The 12,650-nt window shown below is 43.5% G+C and overlaps 1 long non-coding RNA gene across 1 annotated transcript in view; it reads left to right on the top strand.

The window, feature by feature from the left end:
- The window catches only part of LOC110284101, a 49,732-nt gene extending 37,953 nt beyond the window's left edge, over positions 1-11,779 (top strand). The window contains exons 5-7 of the long non-coding RNA XR_002376899.2: positions 1,890-2,056; positions 8,571-8,813; positions 9,911-11,779. This is a non-coding gene — a long non-coding RNA (uncharacterized LOC110284101). The remainder of the gene's footprint in view (positions 1-1,889; positions 2,057-8,570; positions 8,814-9,910) is intronic.
- The last annotated feature ends 871 nt before the right edge of the window (positions 11,780-12,650 follow it).

Here is a 12,650-nt window from a genome sequence, read left to right as displayed (position 1 = left end):
GCCTTCGGAACAGGGTGAGCTTGTCATGGAGAGTGTTGAAAAGCTGGCAAAACACAAGAAGTTCTGTGTCCTTTTATGTAGGTTGCTCCCAGAAGGGGTGGCCCAGATTTAGGGTGTGTCTTCTCATCTCAAATAATCCAGTCAAGCAAGTCCTTCACGAGTGTGCCCAGCTGCTTGGGATTCAGTTGATTCCAGTCAAGTTGTCAGCGAAGATTAGCCATCACATGCCCCACAAAGTGCACTCTTTCTGTTTCTCTGCTAGATTTCTCTTGCTGGGCTGCTAGTACCCACAGCTACAGCCACAGCCAGCACAGGTTAGATGTTATCAAATGAAAGATGAACTTCCTGCATTGACATGGTCCCAGGGTCAAAATTAGAGGCCATAGTTCCATGTGACTCTCCAGTGGCCACACTTTCACTCTTAGGTCAGAATTGTACACGGAAGTCTTATTTTCCCAGGTCAAGGGTCACATGTACATTCTCTGATTCATGCAGTTGTTCCTTGTGGTGGGTCAGGGAGAGAGCTAGTGCTATGTAGAATATGATTGATAGCTACAGCACACCAGGCTTCTCTGTGCCAGGTGTTGTACTGGACAATGGGGTGCCTAAGAGAGCAAAATCCACCTCCTGGCCTTAAGAGGGAGATGTTCAGATAATACTTATGAAATGATAACTTTGTTTTGCACAAATGTTTGATTATAGTAGCAGAAGAACAGAAGGATGAGGCACTGAAGAATGGAAGAGAGGATGAATGTAGGGGAAACAGAGAAGTGAGAGAATGCCCACCTTTCCTGGCTTCTGGGAGCTCAGCTTTGGGTCCAGATTTCTTCCAAAGAGGAACAGGGAGGGAGCAAGAGAGAATCTTGGACACTCAAGGTTCAAACTTTCTATTCTTATTTTCCCCACTGATGAGGAAATCAGTCATGGCACGTGTTGTGAGCCAAGAAAAATACTGTTTTCGAGTAGAGGGAGAGAAGGTTCAGAGAAGGTTAGCAAATGGGAACTGGAACAGAGAGCCAGTGATAGGAAGATGGTTTTATTTGCACACAGCAACTGCACCTGAAGTAACCAGGAGATTATTTAGAAGCAATAAGCAGCCACAGTTTGAGTGAACTTGTGTGAATCTTCTGTTCTCCCAAACCAAATTACCCCTGTCTCCTAAGCACTTGAAAGGACTTGTCTTCCTGTGGAAGAAACCCAGGTGTAGGACTATAGTTAAAATATCTAACGACTGTGCCAGTCAGAAATGACACAGTCCAGGGATGCTATGGTTGGCCAGGCTAAGTGTCTACATACTGAGTCCCAAGCTTGTCTTAGCTGCCACCAACCCCAACCTGTTGCTATGCTGCAGAGAGGGTGTTCCCACTCCAGCTCTGCCCAGAGCAAGGCATGGCCTTGAAGTCTGTGTAAGGCAAGCACAAAACCAGACTGAGGCTGTCATATCCAAGGCTGCCCTGGGATGGTGTTTCATTCTTGCTTGCTACCAATGCAGGGAGCTCCCAAGGAAACAAGATCTTGTGCTTCCACTCAGAATCAGATTTCCCATTTCCTTCAAGAGTTAGCCTTGAAGAGGCTTTTTCCATTAGCCAACAAATGCCTGCTATGTGCTTATAAGACTAAATGATATAACATGATGGGGATTACAGGATAGCTTTTTAAAATCTTTTTAGATTTTTGTAGAATCAAACTTCCCATTTCTATTGATTAAAGTTGTTCTTTGAGTAATTCCATGTATGTAGAAAGCATGTTTAGTTCATTCACCCTCTCCCCTCTGTCTGCCTCTCACTTCTACAGTTCCTATCAAGGACAGTAAACGTAGAGATGCTGCGTTGGTTAAGGAATAAGTGACTGTTGAGTGTCTAAATGGGATTTATACCACCTCTGTGCAGCTCAAGGAATGTCACCAAAGAGGGAGAAGGAAGTATAGACCCTGCTGAAGACACAGAGAAGCACTGAGAAACACTGTCTTCAGGCCACAGTGCAGCTGTCTATCATAAACGCAATAACACCATAGCTGTGCTGCCTGCATCGAGCACAAGACTAGGCCTGTCAACAGGTAATGATGGATTCCAAGGGGTCTGCAGTGCTCTGTCTTTCTGTGCTGAACTACTGGCTACTGATGGTAGGAGGGAGAGGCAGTTCTTGTCTTCAGTAGTGTACCCAACAATGAACCACAGGCTCCAACTGACAGTTCCAACCCTGTGGTCACACAGACGGTCTTCATGAAAATCCATGGGAATAGTTTGTTGTGGTTGTTGGTGGTAGTTGGTTGTCTTTGTTTATGTTTTTTTAAGGCTCTCAGCTAGACAAGAAGTGCTATTATTAGGTCCTATGTGGTGCCACCAGTCTTAAAACCCAACATTCAGGAGGCAGAGGCAGGCCGATCTCTATGAGTTCAAAGCCAGCCTGGTCTACATAGTAAATTTCAGAACACCCAGGACTACACAACGAGACCCTGACTTAAAAGATTTATCATCTCTGGCATCCTCATGGCATGGTCCATCAAGGCTCAACACTTCTCTAATAATAACATGAATACTGTGTTTATTTCTTGTTTAACATGCACACAGCGATACTCAGAATTATTAATGCATTTAACCCAAACTTTATTTTCATAAAATACACTAATACAAAAGTTGTCACCTGAGCCGTTTTTTAAGTTTGGTGCCATAAGATACCAAAGGCAAAACTTTAACAAAGAAAGACTGCATTTGATATTCTGCCTGGTTAAAAACTCCATGCTGGGCTGGAGAGATGGCTCAGTGGTTAAGAGCAGTGACAGCTCTTCCAGAGGTACTGAGTTCAATCCCAGCAACCACATGGTGGCTCACAACCATCTGTAATGGGATCTGATGCCTTCTGCTGCTGCGTCTGAAGAGAGCGACAGTGCACTCACATAAAATAAATCTTAAAAAAAAAACAAACAAAAAAACAAAACTCCATGGCAAGCATTACATAGTGTGGATGCCTGACTGATGGGAAGAGCAGGACTGCTAATTTAATAATTCAGGCAACCATCCTGTTACACCAAGTTTCTAACTATCATTCCCAGTGAAGGATGACTTGTCCACACTAAACTTTGGCTCAAGTGTTGTACATAAGAATAACCGAGCTAGCTGGTAGACAGTAGCACATGCCTTGAATCCTAACACTCAGGAAGTAGAGGGAGTCAAGTATCTATGAGTTCAAGGCCAGCCTTGTCTACAGATGGAGTTCCAGGACAGCCAAGATTACACAGAGAAATCCTGTCTCAAAAAACAAAAACAAGACAAAACAAAACAAAACAGAACAAAGAAAAAGAATAACCATGCTGAACCTTAGCAACCCTTGAAGATCTTAGTCATTTGGTCTGAAGCCAGGCTCTATGCTTTCTGCTCAGAGCCCTCTTTCCTGATCTAATTAGACCTCAACCTCCACCACATTCCAACCTGATGACTGCTTTGGATGCCACCTCTGCCAGCCAGTGAGAATATTCCCTCCCCCATACGGGGTGTGGCATTGTCTGTTCAAAGGGTAACTTGTTCATAGTGAGGACACTGGGACCGGACAAGCCTTGAAGACATGAAAAAACAGATCTGGATGGATGGAGTTTTGTTTACTATGGTGAAACTTATGTGTAGGAATGGTTTTGTAGTCTGCACTCCTATACAGACAAGCTTTGTCATTTGCACGTGTTCGTCCTACAGCTTCAAAGCATGGCTCTGCAGCACCTATCCGCAAGTCATGAAAGGGGACAGGAGGAAACCATCAATGCTGGACCAAGGACTCTGGTTCCTTTTTTTTAATTAGGTATTTATTTCATTTACATTTCCAATGCTATCCCAAAAGTCCCCCACACGCTCCCCCACCCATTCCCCAACCTACCCACTCCCACTTCTTGGCCCTGGAGTTCCCCTGTACTGAGGCATATAAAGTTTGCATGACCAATGGGCCTCTCTTTCCAGTGATGGCCAATACATATGCAGCTAGAGACACGAGCTCCGGGGGATACTGGTTAGTTCATATTGTTATTCCACCTATAGGGTTGCAGATCCCTTTAGCTCCTTGGGTACTTTCTCTAGCTNCTCCANTGGGNGCCCTGTGATNCATCCAATAGCTGACTGTGANCATCCACTNCTGTGTTTGCTAGGCCCCNGCATNGTCTCACAAGAGACAGCTATATATGGGTCCTTTCAGCAAAATCTTGCTAGTGTATGCAATGGTGTCAGCGTTTAGAAGCTGATTATGGGATGGATCCCCGGATATGGCAGTCTCTAGATGGTCCATCCTTTCGTCTCAGCTCCAAACAGGACTCTGGTTTCTGACCACAGCTCCTCTGAGTTTGGATTCCATACGTCCAGCTTGCTGCTGGATCCCTCCACCAGGAGCTACTTAGGAGCTTCAAATTCAGCATATTCTGCTCTCCACCCCAGGCAAAGTGCTCCCTCCTGACGTTTTAATTAATGTTAACGGTATTATTTTACCTGATGGTTGCATTGACAACTTTCCGATGATCTTTTTCTTTCCCTTGTCTCTGTATCTGGGAAGCTGGAGCCTTCTGTAACGCCATCTCCAAAGACCTCTCGGTGCCATCCTTCCTTGTCACCACCATCACCACTCTGCTGCTTTGGGATCTTCTGAGCGCCGGCTGGGAACGACGTAATGTAGTTTCTTCAGGCATGGATCTGATCTCTCTGATGTCTGGGTCAATCTTCCTAGGTTTGTTTTCAATCCTGTTACTGGAGGGTGGGCTAAGTCAAGGAACAAACTATGTTTTATTCACTTTCATAATCCTAATTCTTAAAGTAGAGCCCAAAGGAATACTGGGTTGACATTTTATTTCCCTGCCCCCCCCCAGAAGTTTTCAGTGGCCTTTTATTCTCTACCAAATGGCATCCTCTCCTGGCATATAAGGAACACTCAGTGTTCAGTTAGCATTTAAACCCTGTTCTCATTTGCCATCTCTGCCCCCATGTGCCAGAAAACGCATCCATTTCTGTGACTATTTCCCACACCTTAGAAGCTCATTGTCATGCTACTTCCCACTCTCCTGTGGAATGCAAACCCATGAAAGCCCTGGTCACTTTACTCCTTTTCTAAATTGAAAAACACATAAGCAATAAGAGTGTTTTACTTCTACAGTCAGGAAAGCACTGAGCATTTTTCAAATTGGTTTGTTTGAAATCGTGAATGATAAAATTTGTTTTAATTCCCACCCATCTGGGCCATGGTCCATTAAACCGGCATTTTACAGCAGTGGTGGTTGCTCACTATATAATACTTTTAAAGGATTTAAAATGTGTGGTTACCTACAATATGTCAAAACACAGAACTGCTCATAAGGTTGGGTGAATAAAGAATGTGAGAACTGTCGGCAGTGTTCACTGTCATTCCAGTTCCCTTCTTCCTAAGCAAATTCCTCAACCTTTTTGGACTAAGTGTGGACCCATCACTCTTGCTTTGACCAATCAACAGTCAGCAGAAAAGATGCATGCGCTACTTCCAGATAAACGTCTTTACCGGCCAGTGTGTGAGGAGTCTTATTTTCTCTTTCCTGTAAAGCAGAGCCGTGCTGAGCATGAGTAGGAAACATCTTTATCTCTGAGCTGTAGTAAAAGACTGGGATTCTTTGTAGCTGCAGCATGAGACCACCCGCCCTGACTGATGCTGAGTAGGAGGTCGCTTCAAGCAGTACTGATAACTAAATACTGGAAGACCTTGCCAACTACAAAACACCAGGACCATTTTTCAATGCATTGCTGGGCATGTAATTTGTAACAAAACAGTGTTAAGAACAGTCCTTCAAGAAAACCAGTTGTAACCAGAGTGAAGAGCAGAGTGTTAGGGAGTGCCTTGAGAGAGGCAGAGGGAATTAGGCTCCCCAGAGAGAAAAACAGTTAGAGCAACACATCCGGGCCTGAGTGCCTGCAAGGTGGGAAAGGAAGACTCAGGCTTCTGCACTGAGCTGGGCACTCCAAAACAGTTGAAGGGCATTTGTATCCCCCAGTAGACGTAGATGCATCTTCACAGCTGGAAAGCCACAGAGATCCCTCATCCAGGCACTGTGTAGCAGTTCTTAACCTGTAGGTTGTGACCCCACAGAAACCAAATATCAGGTAACTTGCATTACAATTCATAACTGAAGTGGAAACTTAAGGGTTCTTGGGAAAGTCTGTTGTGTTGGATGGTGTTTTGCTAAGGCAAACACGTGAAGGAGTGTTTCACTAAAGTGGACACAGGTGAAAAACTAAGGCAGACCCGTGAAGGAACATTTTACTGAAGCAGACACAGGAGAAAAGATGTTCTGTTAAAGCAAGCGTGTGATGAAGGATTCTTCCAGAAGAACATGCATGTATTAGTCCACCTTACACTGCAAAGTTGAGCTACATTTGTCAGGACTCCATAGAGGGAAATGCACCAAAAATCTTCTAGTAGCGTGTCACAGTCTCTTGCCACTTCCACAGACTCCGACTGAATGGCAAAGTGATGTCAGCTGAGACAGACTCACGTGCTGGGGCAAGACCCATGGAGGACATGTGATGTTTGGAGGGAGGATAAAAAGGACTCCATGGACAGTGACAGAGGCTTAACTTGGCTTGCTTATAGAGCTAGCTATGGTCTTCCCTTCCTTGAGAGAGGCAGAGCCTCTTTTGTTGTCCTTCCTGGTCCCTCCTACTGACTAGTGCTGAGGCTGAGGCCTGGCTGTCTCTGCTAGGTAGTGCCACTGTTGCTGATTCATGTTTGCTAGCCTGACTCTACTGATGTATCCATGAGGTGTTTGTGAGTAGAATGAGTTGCCGCTGTTGATCTGTGAACTGATTTCCTGATTTCCTGACCTGCTGATTTCCAGACAACAAGACAGGAGTTTCTTCAAAGAACCTAGACAGGTCTACTTCCACTCCCCATATCCTTCCTTCTCCACTACCTCTAGTGGGTGGTGGACTAAAGGGAAGGTTAAAGCTTTTTTTGTTTTTTTTTTTTGGTTTTTTTTTTTTTTGGTTTTTCGAGACAGGGTTTCTCTGTGTAGCCCTGGCTGTCCTGACACTCACTTTGTAAACCAGGCTGGCCTCGAACTCAGAAATCTGCCTGCCTCTGCCTCCCAAGTGCTGGGATTAAAGGCGTGTGCCACCACGCCCGGCAAGGTTAAAGCATTTATGAACCATCATTAAAAGTAGACTTTTTAAAAAATTTAAGTTACACATAAGAGTAGTAAAATTACACTTCTGAAGTAGTAATGAAAACAATTTTATGACGAGGGTTACCACAGAGGAACTATATTAAAGCGTCGAAGCATTGGGAAGATTGAGAACCATGCTGTAGACTCTGGAAATAGGCCCTCTTTGTTAAAAAGGGAAACGTCCAAAAAAAATTCTATCAAGTTTGAGTTCAAATCAAAAATCACTAAGTACAGACAGAAACCCAGCATCAGGCTTAGACTTCAACATAAACAAATTATTGGGCTCGTTAGATACAAAGTGTCTTCTAAAATGAACAGTGGTCATTATGTGCTGGATTCTGCTGTTCAGAGTCTTCTAATCTTAACTTAATTTTCATGACCACTCTGTGAAACAAGTAGTGGGTGCTATTGCTGTCCAACTTTATAAATGAAAAAGCATGTCTGGGTTCGATCCTCAGCACTAGGGAAAGTGTAGTTAAGAGGCAGGGTGAAACAGGCTTGAGGCAAGCTGAGGCAGGCTGAGGCAGAAGCACAGTACAGTTAGTCATTTGTCTCCCATCAACTTCAGGGTGGAGAGCTACTGAGTGACGTCAGGAAGTTTGGGCCTAAAGTCTTTATCTCTGTGACTGGAGAGATGGCTCCACAGTTAAGAGCACTTGCTGTTCTTGCAGAGGTCCTGGGTTCCATTCCCAGCATCCACACAGTGACTTCCAGCCATCTGTTCCCCCAGCTCCAGAGAATCTGGCATCCTCTTTTGGCTTCTGTGGGCACCAGGCATGCACATTGTGAACACACACACACGCATACATATATGTGCATAAATACATAGATATATGTATAGATATATAGATATGTATATAGATATTTATGTGTAAAGATAGATGATAGATAGATAGATAGATAGATAGATAGATAGATGATAGATCCATACAATTAAAAAATAAAATATTTAAATCTTCAAAGTCTTCATCCTTATATTTTTCTGCCTTTCTAATAAAGAATGGTAAAACAGTTTAATAAATGAGGATTGAGAACCTATGAAAAGAAAACAATGAAAGAACCTCTAGAGTAAGCAGGTAGACCTGAATTTTGAAAGGTGGGGGTTGGCAGTGGGTGACAAGAGGAAGAAGAAGGGAGAGAGAGAATCCTACAGACTGAAAAGTAAAGCTAATTTAATGACTAATTCGTGAACTGAAGAGCCACCTGAAGAAAATCCAGGACTTGAAAGGCAAAATAGAAAGAAGTAGAAAATAAAAAACCAAAAGGATGAACGAGGAATTGTCAAAGATATAGAGAATAGAATAAGAAGTTGCCTGGTAGTCATTTAACTGGAGTTTTGTATAGAAAGGGAAGAATGTAGGAGATAAACTTTGAAGTAGCTGAGAGTTTTTCTGAACTGAGTGAAATATCTAAGCCCACAGATAAGACATAGGAAAGTCATACCCTGGACATGCTGGAGAGAAACTGAACAAAGAGAAACGGAGAACCACCCAAAACAGCTGGCCAGACAAGAAGGATCGTTCAAGGCCTGACATCAGCTCATCCCCAGATTTCCTGAGAGCCTCCATGAAGAAGGCAGGACAGGGAAACCACGTGTCCATGGACGGAAGGGAAATAACCCCCCACTGCTCATCCGGAGGGGCTTCGCATCATAAAGGTGAGCAAAACAGGCATTTACAGATAAACAAAACCCCTCAGACCATCACTAAGGAATCTCACACACGGACCTTGGGTTCATCTAAAATATCACTTATTTTTATAAGCAACTGTGCCTAGAGTCTCCCTTTTGGAACTCCAGTAGAAGCTTACTTGAGCACCCCTCCCCCCATTTTTTACAGCGTTTATAAGGTCCATGTGCTGTTAAAGTTATGTGTGCTTTTTTCTCTCTTTTTTTCTTTCTTTCTTCCTCTCTCTCTCTCTCTCTTTCTTTCTTTCTTTCTTTCTTTCTTTCTTTCTTTCTTTCTTTCTTTCTTTCTTTCTTTCTTTCATCCCTTCTGCCTGGTTACAGTCTCAGGACATTTGACTGACTCTGATTGCTTTCTTTCTGCACAGTCACCACCCCTCGCATGCAGCAGGTGCTAACTGTCCGATGGCACCAGCTGGTCACTCTCTCATGTGTATCAAGGACTATCAGAACTAGAAGATACCCCAGAAGAGATAAACTCTTGGGGGTTTTAAGTGTCTAACTGCAGCTAGGTGGGGACAATGTACTGAGGAGACGATGATAAATTAAGCATTTTATTGCTTTTTGCCCGAGTACTAATCTTCACGGCTGTGGATCTAGTCATAGGCCAGAGAACAGTGCACTTAGATGATAAGTTAACATGAAATAGGCATTCCATTTTAAGACCCAGTGGTTCCACATGTCTGATAATGTTTTCTGGAAGTATTTCAATAATAAGACTTTAAATTGTTTCCTTAAGAATTTTGAACTCAATCCCGTATTTCTGTAATTGTATCAGTTATATGATGAGAAATTATAACCCCAGTAGAGGAGTATTTTAATCATAAAACAGGGTATTGTTAGAAGAAAAAAATATATAGTCAAAGGAACATGAACTACACTCTGTCAGTGAGGATTCTTGGCATGTAGCTTCAGCAGTCATTTTGCGTGGAAATGGATAAAACATAAACAGGGTGCTTTATCTTGGATATGACAAGAGACTTCAAGACTGAAATGTGCATTAAGATAACATTCCAAACCTATCCTTTCAAGTTTCCAGCCAAGAATTTGTTTTTATAATTTCTTTGCAGTTGGCAAACAGCTACCCTCTGCTTGAGAAATCCATTTTCGCGCTGTCGTCCTGATCCTGTGGTGTGTAACTGCTAACCAGCAGTTCACTGCCCCGACTCCAACCCAGAGGAACGGCTCAGCTCTCTCAAGCTCCTTATATCTTTAAAGTCTGTGACTCCAGCTTATGGTTCATGAAGACATTATTAAAAATTCTCACCAGGATTAGGTTTCCTAAAAACTTGAGATGATTTAGTGTTCTGCGTATAGCCAAAGTCGGCTGTGAAGTACATCTCAACTGTGACGCCTGTGGCCAGTGGGTGACCTGCTTGTTTTGGTGCTAGATAGCAACTGACATATATGATTTGTTTGTTTGTTTGTTCACAGATTTTTGGAGGGGGCACAGGGTGTTTGTGTGTAGGTGTTTGTATGCGTAGGCCAAAGATTAACCTCTGCACAATGTCAGCTCTTAGGGGATAGTCACATTGTATTTTGAGAGAGTCTTCCCCTGGGACCTGGGACACACTGACTGGTCATCAAGGTCCATGATTCTGCTTGTCTCCACCTCCCCAATGCACCACATAAAGTTTTTTTTTGTGTAGATTCTGGGTACCAGACCAAGGTGCCCACATGGCATGGCAAGTATTTTAATGGTTTAGCTATCTCCCCAGCACAAGCCGTCTTTGTTTTAAGTCAACAATCCCTTTTGGCATTCCCCAAATTCTCAGATTTTAGACAAAAATAGCAGTTATCTGAGTGTCCACCACACAAAAGATAACTATGAGCATCTTTCCCCAAGCTGAGGACTAGTGTGGACACTGCTCATGCTGCTCAGTGCTTACGCCTCATCACTGCTGGTGATGTGAGAGCTGCTAGCCTTCCGCTGAGACGCTGAGATGAAAGGACTGCTTTGCCTAAAGCCCAGGCCTGTGCCCCAGTGGGTCTAACTCTAAAGGGCCATGCCAACGCCTGAGTTCCTGAGAGGTGATCTGAGGCTTTTACTGTAGACATATTTACTACTGTTGTAGGTCAGCTTCCCCCCAACCCCCCCCCCCCCCCCCCCGCGCACATGCCTTCATGGAGCATGCCTTAATAAACTCGCTGCACAGCTGGTCCGGCCTTAGCCTGTTCCCTGGAGGGTTTGGCCTATCCAAGCCACATATGGACCTGAACTGGGTTCTCTTCGTTTCTAGAGTGAGGCCTGGAATTTGTTTCAGCAAAATAGGAATAGAGATGACTACCTCGTAGAATTGTTTATCATAACGAAATATGGAAACTAATACCAAGTACATTCCCAATGACCAGCTAAAGTTCATACTCACAGAACAGTCACGATGTATCAGGTTCTAGTTTATGGACGTTTCTACAAAGGTACTCTGTGGGGACAATGACATCCTTATTTCACAGAGGAGAAAAACCAAGGCATATATAAGTTAAGTAACTTCATGAAGATCACACAGCTAATAAATCATAGTCAAGTAAACAAACCAAGCAGCCAAACTGCAGAAGCAACGTTCTTCATTAAAACTCTACTGTCTCCTAGCAAAAAAAGAAAAAATTAAAATAAACACATTTTTCCTGACAATGAGCAAAAGAAGAAGCATGAATTTTGATTCTGGTCCATTCTATGGGTTGTGTTTGCTTTTGCTTCAGATAAACCCTTGATACGAAGAGTGAGTGAAACGGCAGGAGGCTGCTTGGGCCCGTATCTTGGCACCTAGTTAGTTAGTTAGTTAGTTAGCTATTGACTCCAGATTGATCATTGGACCACTAGAATCAATGCATCACTTATTTTTGTTGTTCATTTTCATTCTAATGAAACTTGGTCTGGGTTTCTTTCTTCATGAATCCTACTGAGTGCAGAGTCAATGAATAAAACAAAGACATTTCACTAATTGTGTTGTCATTTCAGGTACTGGAGGGTTCATGTTCTATCTCTTCCTACAGTGCTATACTTCCATCGCCCCAGGATTATTGGGAAGGACTCAGGGAAGGTGAGGGGAACTGTGACAAAGGCCCCATCATTCCTCCCTCCACTCTCCTAATTACAGTTCATAATTGTGTTCCCTTCAGACTGGTTAGCACCCAGAGGAAACCATTATTTCCCATGCTGACTTTACTGAAATCAGGTTTGCACCATAATTTCTCTCCTAGGGAAAACTACATCAACAGTGCTTGTTTGGGCCCCTGTTAATACTCTGTAAGTCAGAGGAGTCCCTTGCTCTTTAAGGCGCAAGTCTGTTAAAGTTTTTACAACTTGCAAATGAAATGGTTTTTCATCTTCTGCTATGAGACAGCTAAAGTGGAAGAGAGAGCCTTCCACACCAAATAAATTAAGCATCCAAGTAATATACAGTCCCAGGTACTGTTGCCAGACTAGCATAACTGAATAAAGTCAACAGACTAAATGTTCCCTTGGCAGTCAGCAAGGGTATGAGATATAGCACCTGGAGCTGTCCCCATGGGTCCCCTCATTAAATCACAGCCAAGAGCTCAGAATCCCAGTATCTCAAGAGACTCAGGAGCCGGTGTGTGGAGCACTCGTCCTGTTCTAGGTGACATAGTTGTCATGCCTCTTGTTGGAGGGAGTAGAAGCTCTCAGAACAATAAAAAGAGCAGAAGGGGGTGGGGAACGTGGGGACCTCCCTTCAACATGGGAAGATCCATTACTTACATGCCATCCGTAAAACTGGATTTTCACCATATCAGAGGAACACTCAGTGTTGTGGGGACATTTCGTCTATGGATCCAATATTTATCATT

Source organism: Mus caroli, chromosome 2 (genome assembly GCF_900094665.2).
Source record: "Mus caroli chromosome 2, CAROLI_EIJ_v1.1, whole genome shotgun sequence".
Lineage (NCBI taxonomy): Eukaryota > Metazoa > Chordata > Mammalia > Rodentia > Muridae > Mus > Mus caroli.
Note: the sequence above shows the minus strand (reverse complement) of the source record. Positions and strands in the feature narration are given on the sequence as shown.